General features: G+C 46.3%; 1 protein-coding gene across 16 annotated transcripts in view; it reads left to right on the top strand.

Annotated features, from left to right (window-relative positions):
• Positions 1–1,330: 1,330 nt before the first annotated feature.
• Positions 1,331–6,799, top strand: part of SYTL2 (synaptotagmin like 2) — a 60,114-nt gene continuing 54,645 nt past the window's right edge. For 3 of the 16 annotated variants that reach the window (XM_083796833.1, XM_083796820.1, XM_083796832.1), the window contains exon 1: positions 1,333–1,551. The gene's annotated coding sequence lies outside the window, so the exon portion shown is untranslated. Of the gene's footprint in view, positions 1,797–6,799 lie in introns of all 16 variants that reach the window. The other 13 variants (XM_083796829.1, XM_083796826.1, XM_083796821.1 and 10 more) reach the window with 10 other exon arrangements.

Raw genomic sequence — 6,799 nt, 5'->3', positions numbered from 1 at the left:
AGGCTCAGAGCCGCCGCTGCTTTCCTCTTTCCACTTTTGGACGGCTGACAGAGGGAGAAAAAGATATCCAACACAATAGAAAAATGCATTACGTGTACCAAGAGTGTCAAAAGGGCCCCCACTTCTAGTTAATGTACCAAGCTGTGTTTCTCAATGTGTACGGAGCTGGAGTTCAGCGTGGGTTTGAATAAATGCAGCTTAGTACACTGCATTAATCTAAATAAACAGGGTGTGTGGATAAGAGGCACTTGAATGGAGTTTATTAGAGGGAGTAACTGAGTTTTAAGCTTTCACAAGGTCTCCAGTTCACTCTGATCCATGTGAACTGAAAAGAAGCCCCATTAAAATCCAGAATATTATCAGATAATGCATAAAGCACGCTCTATTCTCTATTTTTTTGTTGACAGGAAGCCCCACATAAAACAGCTGAAATTGAAAATGCACGTAATTTAATGACTCTTGATAAAAATGCCACTTTTTTTTTTTTTTCTAAAGAGCATTAAATTATTTCACCATTCCTAAGTTTGAGTAGCAGGTGAAATGTAAGGCTTTATGATGAGTAGGAATACAGTGTTGATTACGGAGGATTTGGGGAGTGAATTGATGCAAACTGTGGACACAAGAGGGAAGTCTTTGGAAAGTGGGGTCCCGTGAGCGTGGCCAGAGCACACCCTGAGCAACTTTGCAGGTTTGGCACTGCAGGCTCTACTTTAAGCACTCCAGGGACTGAAATTTTCCAGGTGCCCCCAAACAGAATTAAAAATATAAAACAAATGGCTTGGGAAGATCGTATGTAATGCAAAAGCAGCACCACAAGGGCTGTCTGAAGGACAGGGAGTCAGCGTTGTCGGCCTGCTCCCAGAGAGACTCCAGCTTCGTCTTGGCACCAAGACAGCCAAGCCAATCCAAGCCAAGCTCAGTTCAGGGGAAAGGTCCTACTGGAACATCCTACCAAATGGCGGCATGTGTATTTTGTGCCGCCGATTAAACAGAAAACCACTTACAGTGGCTTCCTGGACAAACAGATGACTGAAACCTTCATTATCACTGTATGTATCTACTGCAAACAGGCGTATCTTAGCTCCTCTTAGCTTACCTATCACCAGATAAAGTGAAATACAGATCATTTTCCCTCAAGGCTACCAGTCAAGCCAAACTCTATGTGATTTGTGTGGACTTGATGAGAAATACCTCCTTTCCAGCTGAGGAGACAGCTTCCACAGCCCTCCGCCTCAGCAGTGCCCGCCCAAACCCCCTCCCAAAACTTCCCACCTCCCGCACCCAGGGCAGTCCCCGCACCCTCCCCACGCCCCTGACAGTCTCCCCACACCCATGACACCCTCCCCACTTCCTCCAGCCGCTCTTGCGGTGCCCACAGGTGCCCCAAAGCCGAGCCCAGCCCCGTGAAGGCGGGCCGGAGCCGGGGGAGCCGCCCTGTTCTGAGGGGACTCGGCGCCGCCATTGGCGCGGCGGCTGCCGGCCGGGGCCGCGTCGACTCTCGCCGCCGCCTCCGTCTCCTCAGACAAGCGGGGAAAGCGGCTGCCGGCAGGGGTGAGGGAACCTGGGCTGCTCCTGACCGGAGGGCTGGGGTAAACCACGGGAAAAAGGCGCTGGGGTGCCCCGTTGGGGCTGCCCGGAGGGGTTTTGTGGGCGCTCAGCGGGGTCTGGAGTCAGAGCTTCGCTCCGAGCCTGAGGGGTTTGGCTGGCTGAGGGGAAGCGAGGTTTGTGGCTGGGGGCCGGTGTGGAGAAGGGAAACCTTGTCCCTGTGTGCTGAGACCTCCTTGTGGCCATGGGCGGTGAGTAACTGTGCCAACTTCCCCGGACCTAGCTCTGTAGGAGCCTGCTTTCCTACAAACAGGACTCGCTTTGCTCGGAGAGGGCTCTCAGGGCTTGCCGGAGAGATGCTAGTGGTCTCTGTGGAAAGAATAAACTTTTTCGCTTTGAAACGGTTCATTGCATCTTGTGTTCCCTCTCTAGAGGGACTTGCAGGGTAGGACCTGGCCCTAAAATCCGAGGCACTCGGTTCTGTGAGTAGAAGGATCTCAGTTGCGGATCTGTCTTATAGGATCGTCGCAGCGGGATGAAGGTTGCGTAAATTTGGGGGCAGTTTGTCAAATGCCCTTGTGATTATTTCAGAGCTTTCTCAAAGGTGTAAGGAGAGGAGATTTAAAACTGTGAAGTTATGAATATCCAGTGCTCTGGAACTGTTGCCCTGTATTTAAAGCTGGTAATTACAGGTCTCGATGGTCTTAGTTGCTGAGGTCAACGTAAGGTGCTTGAGAGCTCTTTGACAGGAGGTGCTGGAATCAAAGTGAGAATTTTGTGATTTTCATTAATTACCATCTTTTTTGCTTAATGTCTTGTGCGCCTTGTTTCCTCCCTGGAAGAGACGGGTGTGATCTCATCTCCTTTTGACGTAGTTCATATTATTTTGGGAAGTAAGACTTACCTTGATTTTGCTAACATCTTATTTGTTTTGCAGGGTTGTTCTGGTTCCATCAGAGCTATCTTCTCTCTGTTCTGCAGGTCTGTTTTGCTCTCACCACACATCTTTCCTGCTTGCTCTACATCCTTTGCTCTTATCTTGCAAATTCTACTACTTGCACGTATTTTCCTGTGCACTTCTTGGGCAAATATACCCCAAGTCCCTGTTCCTCTGTTTGCAGTTATGTGCTTTTGTATATTTATGCATACCTGTGTTATGAAAGTGTTACAAGATGCACATATGCTGTTACCCGTTACCATATTTTAAAGTGCTTATGTATGGGTTTACAGCAAGGCAATGCTAAGGCATCTTGCTTAGTCTGCTTCTTCTTCATTGGTGCAGCAGGCCTGTGCTTTGGCTACAAAGTACGTCTTGGAATTTTCCAAACCTGGCATTGGACCTGTCCCATGTGAAGGAAACTTCCTTCCTCTTGCAGCCCAGAATAATGTAGTATTGGTTTCGCTGTCAGGCTTTTAAAATTCAGTGAAACAGATCGTCGTTATTTACCAATGCTGACAAAGACCAAAATAAACGACACTCCTTTGCCCCCCAAAATGAATGACAGGAACATGAATTTGTCTCTTTGCTGAAGTACCAGGTAGGGACCATGAACAGTTACATTCTCTAGAATAAGCTCTTGTCGTTCTACAGGCAGCGCTTGCTGGATTCCCAGGTGGAAGTACTGCTCCAGTTTAGTATTTGGAGGAACCCTCTGATGCTTTCACAGAAGGACAGGTATTAGCTGTTACATCTAGAAAGAAAAATTTATCAGGAAGCTAAACAGTGAGAGAAGTCCAAGGAGTTGCTTGCTTTCTACACTATCATTGTTCTTGTGCTCGTGACAAAAAGGAATCTGCTCTGTCAATGGTGATGGGAAACATCAGAAAAAATCTTACCAATAAAACATTATTTGCAGGGAAACTGAAAAGTAAGTCTTAGTCACTCAGCAGGAAAAACGTTTAATTGTATTTTTCTTTAATTAAAAGTGAGGGTTCTGTCCTGTGGAAGTCAGTCTTTAGTTCATTCAGTAGTGACTTGTTTTGCACCATTATAAATTTTCTCTGTGTAGTAAGTGCTCTTCATTCAATATGACTGACTTTAAATCAAAAAACTGTTAAAAGCAGTAGGTAATTTTCTGGTGCTCCAAGTCCAGCAGTTCTTATATTTAAGGTTAGATTTAGGTTGCTATAAGTCAATTTAAGGAGGCTCCTTAAATTGTTTGGTCTCCGGGTGCTCAAACGCTCAGGCTTTCCTGTATGTCGAGCCAATGCTGTTGCATTTGCTGTATGAGCAGCCTCTGGTTCTTTAGCTTTTGGGGGCATGAAATGACTGACAGCTGGTTTGAGCAGACTTATTCATGCTTCGTTCTTGTGGTTGGGAGTCATTCAAATTCACCTGGGTACAGCAACAGGCTGTGCTAGATTCTTACCTCACGGTGTAAAGCTGCTGTGCCACACGTAACCTGACTGCTTACTGCAGTGACAACGGGGAGAGGGGGGGGGAACGTGTGCTGAGGGGGAAATGAAACTCCTCTTTTATCCCTTCTTATTTTATGGCTCTTTGTCTATCTGGGTAATGCCAGACTAATTTTGAGTTAAATTATGCTTGGTGTTCAGTGCACATATACCAAATGAACAAACAACTTCGGGGGGAGGAAGGTTTCTTCCACCTTGCTATATTCTTTTTCCTCTAGTATGTATCTTATAAAGTATATTTTTCTTTTTCTCTCTCTCCCAGTCAAGGAAATGTTACATTTCTGCTTCTCTGTCTGTGTGTGCATCTATGTATATAAATAAAAATACAAGTAAGAACAAAGGAGATTTGCAGAGTAACCAGCAGAACAATGCCCTAGACTTGCTACCCGGTGCTTTTGTTCTGTGAAAGGACCAAACTGAATATCGGTAAAGTCAGTATGGAATTGCCCAGTGTTACTAACAGCCTGATTCTGACTGATAAGTTGTCGGTGACTTACTCCTGGGCAGGCTGGGGGGGACTCCAGTTAGACAATGTAATCTCAGCTGTGTAACTGGAGCTCCAGAAGCAAATCAGAATATTCAAAGGCTTCTGTGTTAGAAATTGCTGAAACAATCGGCTTTTTAAATCTTAAAACTTCCCCCCCCATGCTTTTCTTATCTATTAAGTTTAAATGATTCCTTCAGAAATAGTGTTAAAAATGGGACATCAGTTATGAAGAATTGAGGGTGAGGTCCAGAGAAAAGGTTGTGTAATTGCACTTTGGGCTCCTTAAGCAAAAGGTATGTTGAAGTCCTAGGCAGAAACCTAACAAACAACCCAAAGCAGTGAGCCCTGGGCCCTCTGTTGTGCTCCTGCCCACACAAATCTGCCACTGTCTTTGCTGAATTTGCAGGTTGCCTGTGCTCCACCTAGGAATGCTCATCCCACTATGTTTTTCCCTCAGCTGGGGTGGGTTGCGTGGGGTTTTGTTGGTCGGTTGTTTTTTTGGAAGCGTGCAGTAATTTGTTAGTGGAAGTGCCAGTACATTTTTCTTCTTTTGTAGTGATTAGAGGACTTCTCTGCAGGTGGAGAGACCTGGATTAAAAATGAATCTGGGCAGGGCTGGCAGCATGAAGATGGAAGTCAGGAGGGAAAGCTCAGTCTGTGACGTGGTGGCCCGACTGCAGGGAAGTAGACTTGGGCTTGTTCCTGCTCGCAAGGTTGCGACATGACTTCAATAATCATTGAGTTTAATCCTCAGTAGCGCAGCCCCAGGGAGGGTTAAAAGTGAAGTCAAGGAAACCGTAGACTGTCATATCTTGGTAAACAAGGGGATGTGAGTTTGAATCCTCTTGGATTTGGGTTTTGGGCTTCTTGGGAGTGTGCTGTAGGCATTGGGCAGGAGAAAGTTCATGCCTCGCATTGCTCTCCTCTTCAAGAATGAGCCACTCCTGCAAAAATAAATACCCTTGTTCAGGGACAGGTTTTATACTCACAAACTAAACTTTGGATTTTTCTAACTGTACCTCCAAAACAACTTCCATCGCAGCCTTTCTCTCCCTCTTTCCTATCCCTGTGCTGTTCAGCAGCCTTTCCGTGACAAATCCCATTCAGGCGGCGCAGTTTGACGTTGTGCCCCATCCAGTGCAACGGCAGGCTGCTACGCAACCTGCTCCTCACCTCCCACGTGTAGCGACTTGAGTGATTTAGCTCCCGCTCTGCCCTTCCAGGCTTCTCGTATCGCAGTGCCAGCTGCCCAGAGCCGTCCTCCTGAGTGCTCTGTTTGGGGCTGCCTGCAGGCGCTCCATGAAACTCGTACCGACCCGGGAAAAGACTGGCTTTTGCACGTGATTGTTTGCACTGCCGGGCTGGGCTGTCTCCTGAGCGAAGCTTTCATGGCTGATAGACTTCCTGTTATTCTGGCAATTTAATATCTCTATTAAGGAGGACTGACATCGCTGCTGGCTGGTTTCAAATTCTTAGCCAGAAGGATTGAGGGAGCAGGTGGAATATTTATGTTATGCTGATTTCCAGAGCGCAGTGACGTTTTAGCTGGATGATGAGTGATTTTCCTCTTAACAGGGAGCTACAGCAAGCTTTTTTATGCATCTATTTAAAAACAAACAGCAAAAACCCCACTAAGCTTCCACCCTAGTGGAAGGTATCTGTGCCCGTGGCAGGGGGGTTGGAACTAGATGATCTTTAAGGTTTATTCCACCCCAAACCATTCTGTGATTCTATTAAAAACTTCATTGCAAAGCTTGAGTTGTTTTTTGTGATTGGGGTGAGACCTGATTCTGACTGCATTCAGTTTGCGGACTGTAGGCTAACTTTTCTTTAGTCACTTACAGTTTTAACTTATCTGTAAATTTCTCCAAAGCGTTTTCTTCTTTTCCACCTCTTTCCTTAGCTCGCTTATTGCTTCTCTGGCTGCAGGACTCCTAGAGACCGTTCTTTTTCTACTGGCACCTGATTTCTGCTGGTGATTGGATTCTGTGCCTGTTTTCAGGCACGTGTGTGTCTTCCAGCGAGGACTGGATTAACTGACGCAACCTTTCTTTAGTAGCCTTCAGATTACATCAATTGTTAGGTAGGTCATTTTAAGCTAAGAAATGTGCCTGAGCAGTGTCCGAGGTTTGTGGTTGGTCCGTCAGCTCATGAGAAAGGACAGCCAAAGGGCTTGGTTTGTTTGCTGCCTGTTTGCTTGCAGTAGTCATCAATTAAACCAAGCCGTAGTTACAGTAACAAGGCTGGTGCCTGAAAAGTAGGGGGGCTACAGTGACAAATTATATGGGGAGTTTTGGGTGAGGAAGGGCTGACTCTGCCTCCTGCAGCTGCTTGTTTATACTGTTCATCACG

This window comes from Anser anser, assembly GCF_964211835.1.
Source record: "Anser anser genome assembly, chromosome: 1".
In the NCBI taxonomy this organism is placed as follows: Eukaryota; Metazoa; Chordata; class Aves; order Anseriformes; family Anatidae; genus Anser; species Anser anser.
Note: the sequence above shows the minus strand (reverse complement) of the source record. Positions and strands in the feature narration are given on the sequence as shown.